Source organism: Euprymna scolopes, chromosome 27, assembly GCF_053919585.1.
Source record: "Euprymna scolopes isolate OS-2025 chromosome 27, ASM5391958v1, whole genome shotgun sequence".
In the NCBI taxonomy this organism is placed as follows: Eukaryota; Metazoa; Mollusca; class Cephalopoda; order Sepiida; family Sepiolidae; genus Euprymna; species Euprymna scolopes.
The window spans coordinates 32,038,611-32,059,633 of NC_136508.1; the positions used below are offsets into that span (position 1 = coordinate 32,038,611).

The following is a 21,023-nucleotide window of genomic DNA, read 5'->3' on the forward strand; positions in this document are numbered from 1 at the left end:
CTCTTCTTAAAGATTGGAAAACATGTGAACGTCGTTGAACTGGACTACTGAGGACAAGCCGTTTACCCAATGGCATAGATCCTTAGCATAAAAGAGGTAAACATATGACTGAATAATATACAGTCTTGGCGAAAATTATGGAACACCAAGTTAAAATCAAAATTATGACTGAAACTTGTATATTTAAAGCTTAAGAATAGTTGAGTAAACATTAAAAATTTATTCTAACAACAATCCGTGTTTGAGATGTTCTTCTTTTGCCTTTGTAACCGCGTTTATCCGGTTTGCATTATTTACCAAATTGCTGCAGGTGGTAGGATGTATTTTCTGCCACTGTTAATAAAGTTTGTCCTTTTGTGATTATAATTTGTGCGTTCTCGATGGACCATAAAGTTTCGATGGGATTTCAGTAAGAGAATTGAGGAGGCATTTTATCACTGTAATCTTTTTTTTTCTCAAACGAACCTCTTGAAACTTTTGCTGTATAGTATTGTTGGAAGATTAGATCGCTTGGAATATCATTATTTAATATTTTAGGCAAAAGGTTTGGTAAACCTGGGCCAGCATGTTAGTATCAACTGTTGAGTTCAGTCTGTCCTCACATGTGTATAACATTCCAGTACCTCAAGAAGTCATGTAGCACCAAACCATTACGCTTCCTGCTCCAAATTTGACAGTAAGATTCACACAATCAAATGGAAATGCCTCTATTTCCCTACGGCAAATATAAAACGCTCCAAGGGTCCACAAAATTCTGATAAAAAAAAAGAATTTGTTATATGTGTTGAATAAATGAGATGGATATGTATTCACACAAAAATATTGATTGCTTCTTCCAAAATTTGGGAAATATAATCTATTTACTTTTCCCAGATTAAACAATTTTGGCTCAGTCTTTTAGAAATTCCAGTCGTTTTTTTTTCTCCTGTTGGCCTGAAATAAGTATGGCTACTTGCTTAAAATACTTTTTATCCCACTTGTAATAACCTTCTTCCCACTGTTCGAGCTAATATGTTTTTGTTTGTATCCTCCCAATGTTCGTCAGCAAGCTCTGAGGAACTTTTCGTACTATCTGCAATGGGTTGCTTTTTTCAAAGAGCTGTTTTCCCTGGCAGTCGTAGACTTTTAAAAGACTTTGGCTCCTTGTACCTTTCAATCGTTGTTTGAACTCCCTACCTGTAACAGTCCATCTTCCTGGCGATTTCTACCTAGAAATAAATATCCTGCACCAGACAAAGTAATAATATGTGCCCTTTTAGTCTCTGAAAGCTGTTTTTAGAAAGCATTCCCAATTAAATATATAATTTAAGTACTAATAGAAATCAAATATTACATGAAAAATAAGAAACAACCTTTAATATGAATCATTTTAAATATTGGAATAAATTCAATTTGAAACTACACGAATACGCTAGTGACAGTCCTTAAGAAAAATAAGCATGCATGGTCCTCCATGATGAGGCATAAGAAATGACTCAGTTCTGCATTCACCACCCTCATTTTGCCCTCAAAATCGCCAGGGTCGGCAAATTCTGGTAAAAAGAAATAAATGGTGCAGTTTTAGGCCTTAGCATATGTAAATTTCAGTTCTGATCCATGCAATAACTTAATCCATCATTTTTTTATTTTTTTGTTTATTACATTTTCACCCCAAACAAGGCACTTTGCCACTTTGGTGTAGGGGGCTACTATCAGTGGCAGCAACTACTGGGGCACTATGTAGGGATTTGGGCAGCAAGATGTCCCCCTCATTTAGCCACAAATGTCGCAAGGCCTTAGCACCATTCAGCATGATGCGAAACTGATAAATAGATATACACAGAAAATTTTGGACAAATATGGGAAACTAGTCCCAATAATGGAGTGTTTTTTTTTCGTCCTTAAAGAGCCCTAGGGCACACCAAAGAGATATCACGTTGTATAGACAAACAAAATTATATAGAAACCAGTTACAAATTTTCAGAAAGTTTTATAAAAATCTACGGCATCAATTATTAAATAAGCACAAAAGTGTCAATTTTAACCATTTTTACCCGAAAGGCATCCCTAGGGGGACAACTAGAGTTTTCTCGGAAAATCAATACTGATACATTTTTACACATATCATGTTTAATGTTTGTGCAAAATTTCTAAAAATTCCAAGGCCTAGTAACTGAGAAAAGTGCGGATAGACGCACGGACAAAGGTTAATTTCCAGGTCCACCCTCCTTTTGTCGGGGGACCAAAAATACGACAATTTACCCTTTAACCGTTTACATTTGCTTCTAATTGTTTATTGTACAATTCTTAACATGTAAATACTTTAGTTGAAATTATTATCTCAATTTTTGATAGGTGCTCCATAATTTTGGTTATGGCTGTATATATATATATATATATATGTTGTGGTTTTAGCCAACCATCTATCCGAAACATTAGCATATCCAGTGTTGGGACTTTATACATTTGTCTCTCTCTCTCTCTCTCTCTCTCTATATATATATATATATATATATATATATATATATATATATATATATGTGTGTGTGTGTGTGTGTGTGTGTGTGTATAATATGTATATATATGCTTGTGTGTGTACGTTTTGTTTATATATATAAATATATATACACAAATAAGTATAAACACAGATATATATATATATATATATATAACGCGAGTAGTCTATATGTAAACATAGATTATATGACATAGCTAAAGAAGAAAATACATATGCAGATAAACATTGATAAAATATAGATAAACATCAAGCGAAAATCGATAGATAAATGAAACTGAATTATTTGCATCTATAAATATAGCAAGACAGGATTGACTGAAATTTGGCAGCGATACAAAAACATTCTATCAGATATCTAAACTTTCGAATATAAAGAATAAATAGAAGAACACAGATAATTTCTAAGAGAAATATTATAACGTCGTAACGAATGTTATACCCTGATTTTTTTACGTTTTTATTGTATTGTCATCCCAAACAAAGCGCATGCCACTTTGATGTGGACAAAGGTTGTAGGAGTGCTATGTAGGGAGCTGAACAGCAAGATGTATGTTCACATTACACATGAACTTCTGCATGTCAGTGCAATCGAGAAAATAGGAATCGGCAAGGGAATTTCAAAGTCTAGTTATCCTAAGGAAGAAAGTATACGATTATAAGGCTTTCTTACATCTAGGCATTTTTTCTGTGTATCATAGGATTTTGCTGATTGTCGGGGGGGGGTATTTACAACGAGGGAGTACAAGGGTTTGCAGTTCGTCGGAGCATCAACCATAAAAGTACTTGTAAAACAGGCAGAGGGGTGCAATATTTCGTCGATTTGATAGCGATTGAAACCTAGCTGATAGTACGGGACCTATTAGATTGGCGACTCTCTTTCGAACGCTATCTAAGAAAGAGAAACTAGTAAAAGATGCATCAGAACAAAGGTGGCAACAATACTCCGTACATGAGCGGATCATGGCCTTGTAAAGTATAGGATACTCCCAGGCGTCCGTTATTTCTATCCTGGTAAGAGAGCCTAGCTTCTTTTCAGTAGCCTTGGCACTGCACTCAATGTATATGTTACAACTCATGTTCACCGTGAACATTAAGCTGTTAGATAATGTATAATAAGCCATGCTTATTACTGGTTGATGTTTATTTTAGTTATTAAAGCAAAGGAGTTTTATCTTGGCAGCATCGAATGTGACCATCCATTTTTGTCTCCATTCTACCACAGATCGGAAGTCTTCCGCTAGGGTTTCTGCCATTGCCTTCGATATGTGTTCATTCGTTTTCCCCTCGTGTATGTTATAGAGCGTCGTTTCATAAAAAATATACCCATCTCAGAGATAATTTTATCAGGGATGTCATTTATGAATATTAAGAATCAGAAAAGTCCAAGGATCGACCCCTGAGATATATCTGCATTTATATCATATTCTTTTTATGTACGACGTCGAGGACAAACTGAATTCTTCTCTTACTTAAGAAAGATTTTATGTTATTCCATAAACTCAAGGAGAACCTTAGATGTTGTGGTTATGAGGGAATTGAAGAGATGAAAGAGGCAGTACCGAAGGTCATTGACACGCTTACAGAAGATGATTTCCGTGAGGCGTTTTAGAAATTGTTGGAACGGACAAGTAGATTAGATCCGAAGGAGATTACTTCGAAGGGGGGACGAAGATTTCATGTGTGCACTACCAATAAAAGTGGCTATACAAAAAAGGCTTGAAACTTGTTTGAGACACCTCGTAAATTATACCTTAGAGATATACAATGCCATATTAATATTTTTATTGCATTTTCACCCCAAACAAGCTATAGTGCCACCTTGATGTACGGGTCTACTATTTGCGACATAATTGCATGAATACTATGAGGAGAGTTAAGCAGCAAAGTTTGTTTACATCACACTTGAACTTCTGCATGTCAGTACATTCGGGAAGCAGAATTCTGAAAGAGAATTTCAAAGTCTAGCAGTTCTGGGGAATAAACTTTAGTAGTTTCATAATGGATATGAATTAAGTGTCAATGTCATATCTGGATTCAAACGTTACCATGGTAAATTTGTTAAATGTCCAGGCAACAATAAATATTCAGTTTGAATACTAGACTTTCATATAATCAATTGCTTTCTTTTATGAAATAAAAAAGAATAGGCTGGTTAGACGTATTTTAGAAACAAGAATGTGTGTAATTTCTCATTATCGACTTAATTACCTTTACCGTGAAACATGTATTCAGATCCGTGTCATATGGCTCAAGTATTATCAAATAAAACTCATATAAATTTAAAACAATGTTTACCTCCTCTCAAAAAATAAAAAAAATTAAAATAATAAAAAAACTCATCCTACTAGAGAAAGAAAGAACCTAAACAAAGCGAGTGTATGCGTGAGATTTTGCTGCTTTTCGGGTTTGTCAGAGGTATTTACGTCGAGGGCCTGTAGTTCGTCGGAGCTTATGCCATTAAAATACTTGCAAAACAGGTAGAGGGATGCATCAATATTATAAACATATTCCATTAATTGAATATCAACAAAATATTCGTTTCTGTAACCTACTAGTCAGCACAAAGTCACAGAAGATGAACTGATCCATCCGTTACAGGTCGGGTTAGACAGTATATTTATATATCTGTAAGCACAGTAAAGCAGACTTGCTTTTTTTAAGAAAGATATTAGTATAATTTATATTCTTGTTCATTTTCTATAGATAACAAAATAGTAGAGTGGATTTAGAGACACGTGCTATGTTTCTCAAAAAATGTATACCAAAACATGTAGGTTATTCAGCTCAATCGAATATTTTTACTTCATCTGTCGAATGCGAAATATGTGTCTAGTTCTTCTAAATAATTGTACCTTATAACATAGTTCTTCTAAATAATTGTACCTTATAACATAGTTCTTCTAAATAATTGTACGCGTTAACATAGTTCTTCTAAATAATTGTACGCGTTAACATAGTTCTTCTAAATAATTGTACGCGTTAACATAGTTCTTCTAAATAATTGTACGCGTTAACATAGTTCTTCTAAATAATTGTATGCGTTAACATAGTTCTTCTAAATAATTGTACGCGTTAACATAGTTCTTCTAAATAATTGTACGCGTTAACATAGTTCTAAATAATTGTATGTTATAACATATTCACGCGATGTAATCTAAAATCTTAACAAAGGAATTAGCCTTCCACCTGCAGTATTTATGATGTCAAACTTTCATATCTTCACTTTGATTCATTGTAGCATTTTTATATCTAATGAGTACACGACTAAATTTGGGACATTAGACTTTCGCTAATTTTATATATTTATAGGCAAAATAATTATCCACTGTCATGTGCTTCATCGTTCGCAGATAATCGACTTGAATGACTACGATTGAAACCCACACTGATAGAGCATGTAATCAGTTGCTGTACTCATCTGATTACAACGTGGTCATTTTCAAGTCTAATGTTATTAAATTCTTGTAATTATGTTACCTTAAATATTCTGTCCAGTTTCAAATTAATTTTCAAGGTTTCGGTCACACCCTTCAACTGATTAACACATATTCTTGAGTGGATTTTAGATTATGATAAACAGTAAGTCATTAGCAGACTATATACATACTAGCTGCCTTGCCTGGTCGTAAATATGAATAAACATGGCATTTTAATTAATGCTGATTGCATATGTATTATTAGAGAATCAATAATTTATTGATTATTATATAATACAGGGAATAATTTGCCCGATGAACTAATTCGCAAAAAAATAAAATAAAATAAATAGATAATAAAATGATAATGTCATCCATCAAATTCCGTCTGGGTTTGTTTACAATATCACGTCAGCTGATGTTTGTGCTTGACGAAGAATGCCCTGGCAAAGACATTTCTGATTTAGGTTTAGTTTTATAATATAGAAATGGATAAATGAGTTGCGGTGATTTTAAATAGTATCTCTTCTTTTCTCGTAAATTAAACTAATTAATGAAAAAAAATAAAAATAAAATAGTGATATACACCCTGCCTTGAACAGCGGATCATTTGGTCTGTAGTCGAATGCTCTACCACTAAGCAATATTTCCAGATTAGGATAGATCTTTTTTCAAGATATGATTTGCTAAAATTTTATTATTTCCCTTGGCCGGTGTAACGTAAAATATTCCCCTGTAAAATTCTTTTTATCGATAAGAGAAAAAATGATTTTAAGATCAGATTTTTTCGAGTTTCGATATTTATCGGATGAATTAGTGTAAAAAAAAAACATGAGTAAGAACTCTGCCAGATATAATCATGAGCTTTTTGTGAAATTTGAAAAAGATAGACTCAGCTGTTTAGGAACCCATGAAGAAGGAGCTCAAACACACAATGACTTTTATATAATAATAATAATAATAATAATAATAATAATAATAATAATAATAAATAGATATGATCCTCATCATGGGTTGCGCATATTGGGGAGTGAAACAAAAATTTCCTCTAGCGTATAAAGCAGTTATGGGCGTTTGGATAATGTCCGATCATTGTAATTTCACATACCCATCTAAGCAGCAACGAGACAGCGTAACGTTTCAATCTTAGTATGAGTAATTGCGAGTCCAACCGCATTGCAAATCTTTGATACAGCGAAAGCGTCTCTTTGTGGATAACTATAAACTTGTGTCTGTAAGTATTATTGTAATAATAACGTCAGGCCCTTAAAGAGACTTGGTTCTTAATGTTGAGCACTTTAACGCTGAAATAGAAAGTCGGTCATCTAAGTTCGCATTCGTAGATCATGATGTGATAATCAATAGATCACTATGATCAGATGTTACGATATTTAGAAAAATAAATGTTGAAGTTCTACCGATTTTTTCGCGGGTGAGATTGGCCATAAGGTTTGTTCCTTGCTAATGGAGTCAGGGATGGCTTCCTGGCCGGGTTCGAATTTCTCGACCGGAAGAAATCGTGTCACCCTACACTGATGTCTCCCGAAAAGAAACATTAGTGTCTGTAGGTATTAAAAAATTGGTGTTGTAGTAATTATATATATATATATATATATAATTACTACAACACCAATTTGCACACACTCATACGCATATATATATATACTTTGCACGCACTCATACGCATATATATATATATATATTTATATATATATATATATATATATATATATATATATATATATATATATATATGCGTATGAGTGTGTGCAAAGTATTTGGAGGCACTATAAAAGATAATAGAAACATAAATTTGGCTCAAAGACAGAAATTCCATAAGAAATGTAAATATGATGTTATTTCTCTCTATTTCTCCGTCATATATATATATATATATATATATATATATATATATATAGATATATATATATATATATATAACGTACGTAATATAAATAAAAGGGGGCAGGAGAGTTGAGTGCGTTCACGCTTTAATAAATGAGGCCCAACTGAACGCTCTAAAGACCTTTTGCTTTTGATGAATGGTGTACGATTTATGCTTTCACTTCGCCGTTTATTCCTCTACTTTTTTTCTCATTCCATTTCATACGAGAGCGCGTGCTGTATTAAGAAGGAACGTAGCCGCCAAGATCAATACTCGTTGAATATTCACCTAATGATTGATAAATCCCTCTTGATCTGTTCGGCTCAGGCTAAGAAGCATCAGCTCACACATGTCTTCACGCGTGCATAGACATCTACTTTCATAGTTCAGTTTTCTCTTCAAGTGGGTCTGCCTCTGCTCTCAGCCAGTTTACGGTGATGAGAAAAAAGATATGTATGTATGTATGTATGTATGTATGTATGTATATATTTATGCATATATACATGCATATATATATATATATATTTATGTATATATATATATACATGCATGTATATACTTATATATATTTATATATATATATATATATATCATGTTTGTACACACATACATAAATCAATATGAGAAATATAAGGATTAGTTAAAGGTGACAGACGAAAGGAACTCTGAAGGTGGGAAAAACTAAATAAGAAGGATTATCCATTGTTAGGAGTCTCTTGAATTGAAATGCAGGTTTGCCACGGAAGATCAAGCAGCCGCCATTATAGCATAAAAATGGCGACTAGGTATTTTCGAAATATCTTTATTGATTCTATTCTCTCTTTTATTTCATACTACATATACGTTTTGTATATTTGATTTGGTTTTATTTTTAGCATCTATTACATTTAATAGATTATTTAGTTGTGTTATATTTTTTATCTTATAATCTGTGGAGTCGTCTTCAGCATTTAACTCATGAGTTCCAACCGATACAAATAAAGGAAAGATGGCGCTTAATATCGTATGAGATTCTTTCATCATTAATCATTCAATTTGCCTCTATCTGGAAAAAATAAAGGCGTATGTTCAATGCATGATAATTAATTATTTGCACCCTTTCTTCTATTGTTTCGCATCTTATTTTATGTGCTAAAAGTATAGCAATAACATTTGCAGCTGTTGTGTTTCAGTTCCTTCATGGACAACTCATAAATTTATGGACTAGTTGCTTAGCGCCATACTGGATATAATAATTTCAAGCAAACTGGATTGTTTCCCTGGAAACTAACATACAGGGAACCCCACAAAGCGTTTGTTTTTGTTTCCATCTAAAATAATAGCATAATACATAGGAGGTTACAATTTGGGATCGTGTCTTACAGAATCTCTGTAAAAAAATTTTTCACGCACATTTAAACTTCTAAATCACAGTAATTGTACTTGTGCCCCCTCGACGTATATATTGATATTATGAAGACCTGTACTACGGCACTTATTAGTAACAGTGAGCAATGGGCAAAACATAGGCGAAATGGCTTTTATGATTAGCCATAGGCTCCCTGGACACAGGTAGAAGCCACAGACCTGGTTGAATCTTTCATACTGAATAACATCACCCAGAATAGCGATATAAACATCGAGGACATAAGTCTATACAGTTACGACGGCTTGATGATAGTTAAGAACGCCACAAGCATTAAATAAAACGGACTTAGAAGGAAAATAAATAAGGTTATGAAAAATATGGGGCTTAAGGTAGACATCACTAGCAATATGAAACACTATCAACTTTCTGGATGTCAACTTTTATTTAGCTACCAATACCTACATTAAATCCACATATATCTACCCAGCCTGTAAGCATCCATCCTCTATTATCATACACATACCTTAATCAATCGAACGTAGAATACAGAATAACTCCTCAAATAAAATAATATTCAATCGATACAAGAATATTTATAACAACGCACTAAAAAATAGCGGATACAAAAAATGCTGACATTAAATACAATAGAATCAGTATAAATACAATTAGAACTAATAATCGACGTAGAAAAATAATCTAGTTAATGCCCTTTCAATCTAATGGTAATAAAAACTTGGGAATAGGTTCCTTCATCTTATAGGTAAACACTTCCTGACAAGCAGTGCATTAAATTATATCTTTAATGAAAGCACTCTAAAACTTAGCTACTGAAAACCTAAAAAGAATCATAAAAAAGCATAAGAAGCACAATAATAAAATATTAAAAATATAATCCAACTTCCGGCACTAATAATAGTAGTAACAAAAACTGGCTAATACCAAACGAATTCCCACTAAGAAATAATTGTCTCTCATCTTCAGTGGTATACCCGGCTTAAACATAGTAGTAACACTACAATTCATAATCCCTCACTTCCAATATCTTAACTTATTAATACATTAACCAAGATAAGAGTTGAAAAGATACAGATTGGTCCCAATACCCCACAATAATAAATAACGCACTCACCGAAAAGCGTCGAAGAAAAGGCTAGCGTAAATAACTTAGCTAAATTAAGAAAGGAACCATACTTTCTTAACCCCTCAACACCATCTCAAGCGTTCCCGTTTAACACTAAACGACACGGACAGAAACACAATTTCCCACAAACCAGATACAGGTGAGTACATTTTGCATGCATAATAATTAAACACCCGAAAACATTTAACTAAAATAATCTATGGGTCTAGCATGCTTGTCATTAGAATACCAACCACCTAATTGACCCGAAACGATAACAAAGCACCCTGACTAGAGAACTCAAAGAACGAAACACTCCACAAATATAGCTAAATATATACTAGTATGCACCTGTTTTCACGTGTATGGTCTAATGAACCTATCCATAGCAATACGCATGTAAACATATCAAATATATATATATATATATATATATATATATATATATATATATATATATACTAGAATAGTATATATATATAATATTAGAATAGTATATAATACTCGAATAGTATATATATATATAATACTAGAATATATATATATATATATATATATATATATATATTCTAGTATTGCGAAAAGGATAAACCACCTAAATGAAAAAATGATAACCACCGAAATAAAATGTATGTATGGATATAAAAACTTTTGCCACGATAATTAACTCAGACACTACGAGAGAGGAGAAAATATAACGACCGATATACTACATTTAATTAAATCATATAAATAAGCCCATATATCTATTCACCTAAATATTACTTTGTCGCTATAGACATATATCTTATAAATAAACAGACAAATAAATAAATAAAAAATTTTGAAAACTAGAAACAAATGACCGAATAAAAAATGCGAGAAATAGAATAAAAACAAAAACAAAAAATAAAAAATAAACATAAAAATAAATGGATGAATAAAACTTGTCAATAAGAAATAAAGTCGCTACTAGAAAAGAAAAAAAAACAGAAATAAGATAGGGAATTAGCGACGCTAAGAGTATTATATTACATCAGATCAAAGCGAACGCTTGGGCCAACAAATGACCGCCAAGTTAAAAGAATACCAGCACTTCTAAACCGCGACAGAAAAACACACGTAATCTTACTTCCTTTCTCCTCCCTCACCCCTCACTTCCTTTACCACACCTCCCTCTAAAAACCTTACTGGTCATATTTGCAAAGTATACACCGCACTTCCACCAAAATATCTTTGAATATTGATATAATTTTGATACCCGTCTCAACATTGATTATTTTTTGGGTTTGATGAGATGTTATTCTGTAATTAGGATTCTACTGAAACGTGTATGCACATATGTAACCAATAATGTTTATATAATAAACATACTCAATACCAGCTCTGTTCTGCATTGGGAACTATTTAATAATCCCGTTAGTTTCATTACAATTGCATCTAGTAAATCGATACTTTCAATATATACATATAGATTCATGCATACACACAGATATATATATATATATATATATATATATATATATATATATATATATATATATATATATATATATATAGAATAAATGACAAAAGTTTTTGTCATTTATTCTATATATTGCTCTGTAATAACACTGAGTTTCTTATATAAGGATTGATATATAATAAGAAAATATATTTCTACACAAATATATATATATATATATATATATATATATATATATATATATATATATATATATACACGTTTTATATTTTATTACCGTATCTTTCTGTTAAGGTACATTACTGTTTCAGCTACCCGGGCGTTTATTTTTTTTTTGCCGTCTGTAGCTTCCTCCGACTGGTACAGAAAATTTCTGTAAAAGTCTGAGGTAGCTACAGACGGCCAAAATCTTTCTGTAAAAGTCTGAGGAAGCTACAGACTGCAAAAAAAAAAGGCCGGGTAGCTGAGACAATAATGTACCTTAACAGAAAGATACGGTATTAAAAAATAAAACGCATATTTCCTCTACAACAGTATTGAGCACTTTCTTCAGTTTTTATTAATTGCCATTTCTACTAAATATATATATATATATATATATATATATATAAACTGTCTTTGTGTTTATGAGTATGTACATTTTTTGTGTTATTTACAGAAGGAAATATGAAAGACACTAAATAAAATCTAAGAGTGCATTTTCGTGTAAACCTATAGAGGAATACAATAGTGACGTTTCCGAATTTCTAAGAGAGATATGAGAGCATGAAACCTCTTTACAACTTCTATGATGTCATATAATGTTTTCTGAAGAAGACAGAAATGGTTACCAAATTTCTGCGTTATCTTCAATGTGTTGAATATCTTCGTGTCCCCATCTCTGAGTGCCCTATAGAGACGCAATCGTAAAAACTTCACCTCATTATAGAGATCGCAAGGTGTCGGGAGATTTAGTTCGCTGGTAGCTTATTTCCTTAGAACCGCTTGTCGTCAGAATCACTTCCCTGCTCTCGACGGTATGAACACATATAACCTTAAATGTAATGCGAGATTCATCATGCTATCCAGTTCCTCAGAATATCTACCCCATTAAAATCTGACTCATATCAAATTAGCTTCTTACATTTCTGTTGTAATAGTCCTTGTTTCTGGGTGAATAAATTGTTTTTTTATTCGTTCGATAAAATAGGTAGTAAAATAATTGTATTGTGTGTCAAGAACGCGATTCACGCTGAAATAGTTGGAACCAACTACTTGTGTTCAAGTTAGGTGCTGAGAGGGCCTAATGCTGACGAACGTAACATTCATTGACTCCTATTGACGACGCGTGGCACCTGCATGCTAGCAGGGTCACGAGGCAGGAAAGTCTATTTTGAATGCGAACAGGTTAAGGGAGTTTTACCGCCTCACACATACACCTTAAAATAAATAGACGAGGCACATGCGATTCTTGTCAGAAATCAAGACTTTCTCCAAACAACAATATGAAATTCGTGTTTTTTGGGAGCATGCTTGAGTCGTTGTTAGGGGGCACCGACCATGAGAAAAAGTAAAAAGTGTCTTCAGATCTCCTTATATAAGATACGCATAAACACCCAGGATTGTATGCACACATGTGTACACACAAAGACAAACGACCAGCTCATAATTACATAGACACCGCAAAAAGAATATACACCTCTCTCCAGGTGCGTAACATTGGTTTGCATTAATGTTTTTTTTTTTAATCGACGGATGCACTAGAAAGTAATCACATGACCGTATCAATCCATTACATACCCAATCGTGTATTTTTCATCTATATCTCTGGACGCGTTATATAAGAGTGATTTATACCTTTGTTTACTTAACATCTACATCTGACCCCCAAGATCGCCATGGACATGGAATATGTGCCTACATAAAAGATAGTTTCCCGTGTGGCAAGGATATGTCCAGAGAAGACCCTAATTGACCTTATATGTGCTTCCGGGTTGCACTTGCGTACACCACCGCATTTATATTTGCCCTCTATCGTCCCCACAACAGAGGAGTTACTATCTTTAATAGTATATCTGAGAAAATTGACCACATCCTGTCTGCTCATCCTTCGGCTAACATTCACATCTGCGGTAACTTCAATGTCCATAATGTGGAATGGCTGACCCACTCAAATACGACAGATGATGAGGGGAGGTTCTGTCATGATTTTGCTATTGCCTATGACGTCACTCAGGTTGTTCGCGAGCTCACCTTTGTGCCCAATACTACCGGTTAGCATGCATTAGACCGTTTTCTCTCAACTTAGCCTGTGCTATATTCATGTTCGGTTCTATCTCCTCTGGGATCCTCCGACCACTCCGTTGTATCAGTTAAGATAAAAATAAAATGTAATAAGTCTTCACACGTACCTGTCCACCGTATTTTATATCGATACTCTATGGCTGACTGGGATAGCTTCCGTACATTCATATCTGATCTACCTCTCGATTCCATGTTTAAAAAGGATGTTTCCTCTATAGTATCAGACCTGACCGAATGGTTAATTGTAGGCATAGTCCGATTCGTACCATCCAAAAATTCCAAAAAAAACCCAACAGCCAGCAATGGTTCTCCCCACAATGTGCACAGAAATCACTTTTTCCATAGCTACCAACCAACGTAATAGATGCACTGAGACTAAAGCTGTTTTCAGGAATGCCAGCAACTACTGTAAAGGAGTACTAAAAAATGCAAGAGAGCTATATGCTCAGTCCGTAAAATCCAAAGTAGCTGAGCAGCAGCTTGGTTCCCACCAATTTTGACAAATAACAAATAGGATCCTGAACAGAAGCGTGCGTTCTAGCCCAACCACTATCAATGGACCAGAGGTCATCTAGTAAGCATCAGACAAGGCCAAACTATTTGCCAAGAACTTTGCAGCAAATTCTACCCATGCGATGAAGGCCCTCCCGGTATTTCCTCCTATATTTATATCCCAATTATAGTGTTAAAAAAGCTTCAACCAGAACTTGCCCCCATACTTACAAACTGTTTAAGCGTTGCCTTAAGAAGTGCTTTCCAACACTCTGAAAAACCTCATCAGTATGCCCTGTATTTATGAATTCAGATGATAAGTCATCTCCCTCTCAGTACAGACCAATAAGTCTCCTGTGTGTCATGAGTAAGTTGCTGGAATCCATATTAAATATATAAAACGCTAGGTAACATACAAATATCTGTGCGTGAGGTCGCCAAGCTAATCAAGAACCTTGATTCCAGTAAGGCAACTGGCGCTGACGGTATTCCAATTATAGTGTTAAAAAAGTTTCAACCAGAACTTGCCCCCATACTTACAAACTGTTTAAGCGTTGCCTTAAGGAGAAGGGCTTTCCAACACTCTGAAAAACCTCATCAGTATGCCCTGTATTTATGAATTCAGATAATAAGTCATCTCCCTCTCGGTACAGACCAATAAGTCTCTTGTGTGTCATGAGTAAGTTGCTGGAATCCATATTAAATAGAAAAGTAGTCAACCAGTTCAGCAGAAATAACCTTCTTCTTTCCAATATGGTTTCCGTTCTGCTAGATCTACAGCACATTTGCTAACAGTTATATCTCATAGGATAAGCGAATCTCTCGACAAAGGCTCCATGTATAGGGCAATTGCTCTTGACATATCAAATGCCTTCGATAAGGTATGGCATAAAGGTTTACTTTACAAGATTTCCAGCTACGGTATAACTGGAAGTGTTTTCTCAATCATTAAATCATTTCCCTCTGATAGGTTCATAAGAGTAGTGGTTGATGGGCTGAAATCCTAGACCGGAAGTATTAATGCTGGAGTCCTTCAAGAGTCAACCCTGGGCCCAGCTCTCTTCCTGATCTACATCAATGATCTCCCAAGACACATATTTAAATCATTCGTTGACATCTATGATGATGACACGGCCATCTATGGAACACATCAAAGGCCGTAAATGACAATGTGCTCTCTCCTCTGATCTTGAACGCGTGTTACAGTGGGGAAAGAGGTGGCTGGTTACTTTTAATGCATCTAAAACAAAGCTCCTATCTTTACATCATAACCGCTCTGATCCCCATCTGTCATCAATTGAAATGGATGGTTCTCGTCTAGCGGAGGCCCCATATTTTGATAAGCTTCTGGGTTTGACCTTTACTCCATGTCTGAAATGGAACACGTATATGAAGTCTGTTGTCAAGGTCGCTTTGGTGGGATAATTCTACCTCTCCAGAAGATTTCTCACTGCTGATTAAATTCTCTATCTATATAAAAGCCAAGTACATCCAAGGATGGAGTACTGTTGCCACATCTGGACAGGAGCTGCTAAAAGCAGCCTATCCTGGATTGATAGAGTACAAAATAGACTTCGTGGCTTAGTGGGGGATGCCCTTTTCTCTTCCCTGCAACCTCTCTCCCACAGAAGAGACTTTGCGAGCATATCCTTGTTTTATCGTTATTTCCTTGACAAGTGATCGTCTGGTCCCTCTCCAATCTTTCACGAAAAACACCCGTCCAGCTGAAACCACTGTCAATAATTTTCCCCACTCTTTATCTGTGCCCAAATCCAAACGTAGATTCCATGAACAAAGCTTCTTTCTTACAACTGCACGTCTGTGGAATTCTCTGCCGCTTGCCTGTTTCCATCCCGACTTCAACTTGGATGTCTTCAAGTCCAATATAAACAAATTCCTGATGAACCGCCGCCTTAAGTAATGACACGTTATCAAAACTCCAATACTAACCAATAACACAACACTACACCATTGATTACTGTACACACAATAACCCTTATCCCCGAGTGGCTTCTGTGCCTTGATAAGTGGTGACATCCATGTAAAAAAAATGTAAGGAGATTACGTTTACGTTACATTTTCACTTTTGAATGTTCGTAAAGTCAAAAAAAAAAGCAGGAAACAGGGAGGGAATCCTAAAGTATAGCAGTCCGAGGAATCGATCTATTAGATTAATGCCATTTCCAGCATCTAAGAAATGGGATTTTCTGATATGTTTGTAGGAGGCAAACACGTCAAAAGATTACAAATGCGATGGATTAATCTGAGCACATCCAAATCCGATTTTTATAAAACAGACTGAGGGATGCAATATTGCGCCAATATTTGGCAGGTGAACCCAGAAAGAGAGTCATTCCATGGATCGCACACCGCAGATCGATTCCATATAAGGGATGCGAGATTTTTCAAGATAGTCTATTGAAATGCATAATTTTACCAGAGATATCGTTCAAATAAATATAAAACAATAAACAATAGAAAAAGGTTAAAAGCATGTTCATATAAATAGACACAAACAGGCAATCACAAATTTCACATTTTCTTTACTGCCAAATATCCACATCACTGCCACGCGCCTTTATTAGTGTACCACACCTGCTATAAATAAATCCATAGAGCTTACATTTAAATTCGATAAAAGTCTACATAAAAGTTTACATAGTAACATAGCTCGTAAAAAATATCAGATTCAGCAGTTACGAGTTCGATACTTGTTAAAAGTCTTGCCAGACTAATGTGTTCATGGATAATTTTTATGCACGTAATAAATATTGTATAAGTGTTAAATAAAACTATGGAAATATTTCATAAATAAAATTATTATTATTATTATTATTATTATTATTATTATTATTATTATTATTATTATTATTGCTGTTGTTGTTGTTGTTCATAATAATAATAATAATAATAATAATAATAATAATAATAATAATAATAATAATAACAATAACAACAATAATAACAATTCCTTTCCCAAAAAAGTGCGACGCAAATAAACAAATAAACAGGTAGCTCAGTCACTGCTTAGTAAAGGAAACAATCAAATACCACATAAGCTCTCATAGAAATGAATACAAAACCCAATAGATCATGTATATATATATATATATATATATATATATTATATATATATGTATTATATATATATATATATATATACATATATATATTTATATGAGGATATATATATGTATATATATATGAGGATATATATATGAGGATATATATATATATATATATGAGGATATATATATATATATATCCTCATATATATATATATCCTCATATATATATATATATATCCTCATATATATATATACATATATATATATCCTCATATAAATATATATATGTATATATACATATATATATATATATATATATATACTCTAAACAACGAAAGTCAAGATTATTAAGTATTCCGCATATACGGAGTTCAGGTATAACTTCTTAAGCTACTGTTCCAATGTCGCTACTATAAAGTGTGTATAATTCTGTTATACACACGTGGCACACTCACCCCCAAATAATCCACGTCTGATGAACTCACATGGATACCGACACGTGTGTTTATTAAAATATATTTCTCAGACAATGACAAATTACAGGAAAGGAAAGAGATATGTACTGTTACGAGCCAAAGTGATACACATACACCCACACTTGTATATAAAAAAAACAACCAGACTTGATATTATTAATAAAATAAATGCATTGTAAAATCGAGTATCTGTTATGGGTGCTATTTACTATTTACTTATATACATCAGTTGATTTTTCCCAGAACGCTTAGTCACTAACAGTTATCTTCTGCCCTTTACACGAGCCTCGGGCATTTGCAATGCAACACTAGTATGGAAAAAAGAAGAATCTAACAACAATCAATTACAAAGTGTCGATATTAAAACTAAAACCAAACACACTGCAAAATAGGTTCATATTGGATTGGAGATAAATAGTGCTATTTATACTGTTGCTCTTTCTGAAGTAGGAATTGGTTTCCTCGATGGAAACGTCGTAAATTTATCGAAAACTCACAAAGAGAACATTGCGTAGCGATTTAAAATAAAGGCATAAAAGTAGAAGAAAATTTCAGAAATAAAAAGTTCCGTGAAGACAAGTAAAAATTTAATCACACCTGAACGTCTTTTATTATCTAGTTATATTGCGTCTTTCTAGATTCGAAACGATGGCTATATTACGCAGTTATATTGCCTTTTTCAGTTGTGAAATGACGGCTATATTATGCAGCTTAGAATAGAAATAATCTATTAAATTGTCAGAGCCAGTGCATAAAATTTAACATTGCTCGCCACAGATTTGACGAATATTCAGTATTGAACATTTGGCTTCGAGAAAAATATCGCAATGGTAGATTTCCTGCGAAAAGTAAGCGAGTTTTAACCTGGGTGATTATTTATGAATATCGGATGATGTGAGAGAACTCTGCTTATCCCAGCATTTTCTTGTTAACTTACCCTCGTCAATGTACACACTCAAGTCATGTCGCTTCAAAGGTACCGATGATTCTCGCGCCGGCACATTTGTAAGGAATAACAATTGCCGTTCAAGACTTAACGGATGCCTTAGAAGGACTGTACTTCGGAAGGTGCGTGTAAGAAGCAAACAAAGTGTGATACACCTGTGATAGAGTCCGGTTTGTCAACAATCGACTTCAACGAACTTTCAATGATCTTCATCTCTTTCATCTTGTCTCCCCTCCCCCGTGTCATCGTCTCTTATACTGCGATTGTTGAATTGGACGCACAGTTTCACAATTATAAAAATATAATATAAATCAAAACATACAAAAACAAAACTCTGTAAATGTAAAGCGCACTGTAGGTGTGAGTGGTATGCTAGGATTCTCTATACAAAAAGATCCACGGCAAAATAGTTGTTTCGCGAGGCCCTGTTCGTCAGATGACGTTAGCTTATCCTAACCTGCTCCCTACACCATCCTTTGTTCAATAATGACTAATCGAAAACGGTCCTCAACTGCCGCAAACCCAAGACAACGTGAACTGTTGAAAACTATCAGAAACTCATTCTTACTTCTAAAACTGCTCATAAACGAATGAACTATATATCCGTTTATACCCGGAAATTTGTTCTCCACACGTTGATTATCAATGCCATTTAAGCTATCTTTTGTGTACCTTGGTGAACAACTTCCTTTAAAATTATTTGCTGATAAACTTATTTCCCCTGTTATTTTCTTTTTTGCTACCTAAAACTTCTTGTGTGTCGATAAGAACTTGTAAGAGTTTAAATTGTATCGAATAATTTTTATTGAGCAAAATTATAATCGCGATGGTCTCGTCGTAAGCTACTCCAATAACGTCGTAAGCTAATCCAATAATAAGATACGTCTTTATTTTTAATTGACAGTATTACAAAGGAAGCTTCTACAAGGGCGGTATGTAAAAAACGAGAGACCGAATGAATCAGATAAATACCAGGACAGGTGTTGTCGGGCATTTTTTTTATTATTCTTATTTTACTTTATCCTCGTGATGCATTAGTTTAGGATAATGAGATAAAATAGTTCAATGTGTTTTGATATAAAGAATATAAATGTAATATCAAATCAATATAAAATTACATTTTAGCGTTTGATTTATGTTTTGGGGAGTATGTTGTTTGAACGAAGTTGGATACATCCGGTCATTTTCATTTTTAGAGTTAGTACAATGTTAAACATATTTTTCGTCAATAACATTTCACATTAAATCACCAGGTTAATGTCGCATTGAAACAAACAAGGAAGTATTGAATTTAAAGTGACCCTTGGGTTTGGTTGTAAAAACCTCCCAACTCTCACTTCTCGTATTTGGTCTTTTACTCCTCACGTTTCAATAGTAATGTTTATTACGAAGGGAGAAAGATTGCCGTTTGCTAAGTCGGAATTTATCTAATACTAGTTGTCTAGTATGTTTTTACTTTTCAGTATTATTTATTAGTTCCTTAAATCTAGTGGCTTCATGGCTTGTCTGAAGCGATTTCCTTAAGAATATTTTGGTTGTGACTAATTTTTACTTCGTTACTTAGGTTTTCTGTTTGAAATTAAACATGGACCTGTCTTTGTATTTACATGAGAAAGGCCGATTTTCATAATAATTTATATATTTATATGGATATTATTGGCTACCTATGTGCATAAATGTTCAAGTTGAGATTTGTGTCGAAATCCAGCGTAATCAGGCCACTAGTCCAAACTAAGTTTAAATAAGATTGTATTATTTTTTAAATATTTTGGGGTAAATGAGATTTCGTGATTCCAGGTGCTCCTATAATTATTGTAGTGAACGTTTCCGAAAATTCCAGTTTATTTTTATGTTGTACATATCTAATTCTTTTCCTCCTTCCTATTAATTGTTATATATATATATATATATATATATATATATATATATATATATATATATATATATATATATATATATATTTATACTAGCATTTCAGCCCGGCGTTGCCCAGGTGTTTGGAGGTGTATGTTGAGCAAAAAAAAAAAGTGCTTGTAGGAAGGAGG

General features: G+C 33.8%; 1 protein-coding gene across 1 annotated transcript in view; it reads left to right on the top strand.

Annotated features, from left to right (window-relative positions):
• Nucleotides 1-21,023, top strand: part of LOC145248803 (uncharacterized) — a 2,668,808-nt gene that overhangs the window by 741,636 nt on the left and 1,906,149 nt on the right. The gene's annotated exons all lie outside the window — the stretch shown is intronic.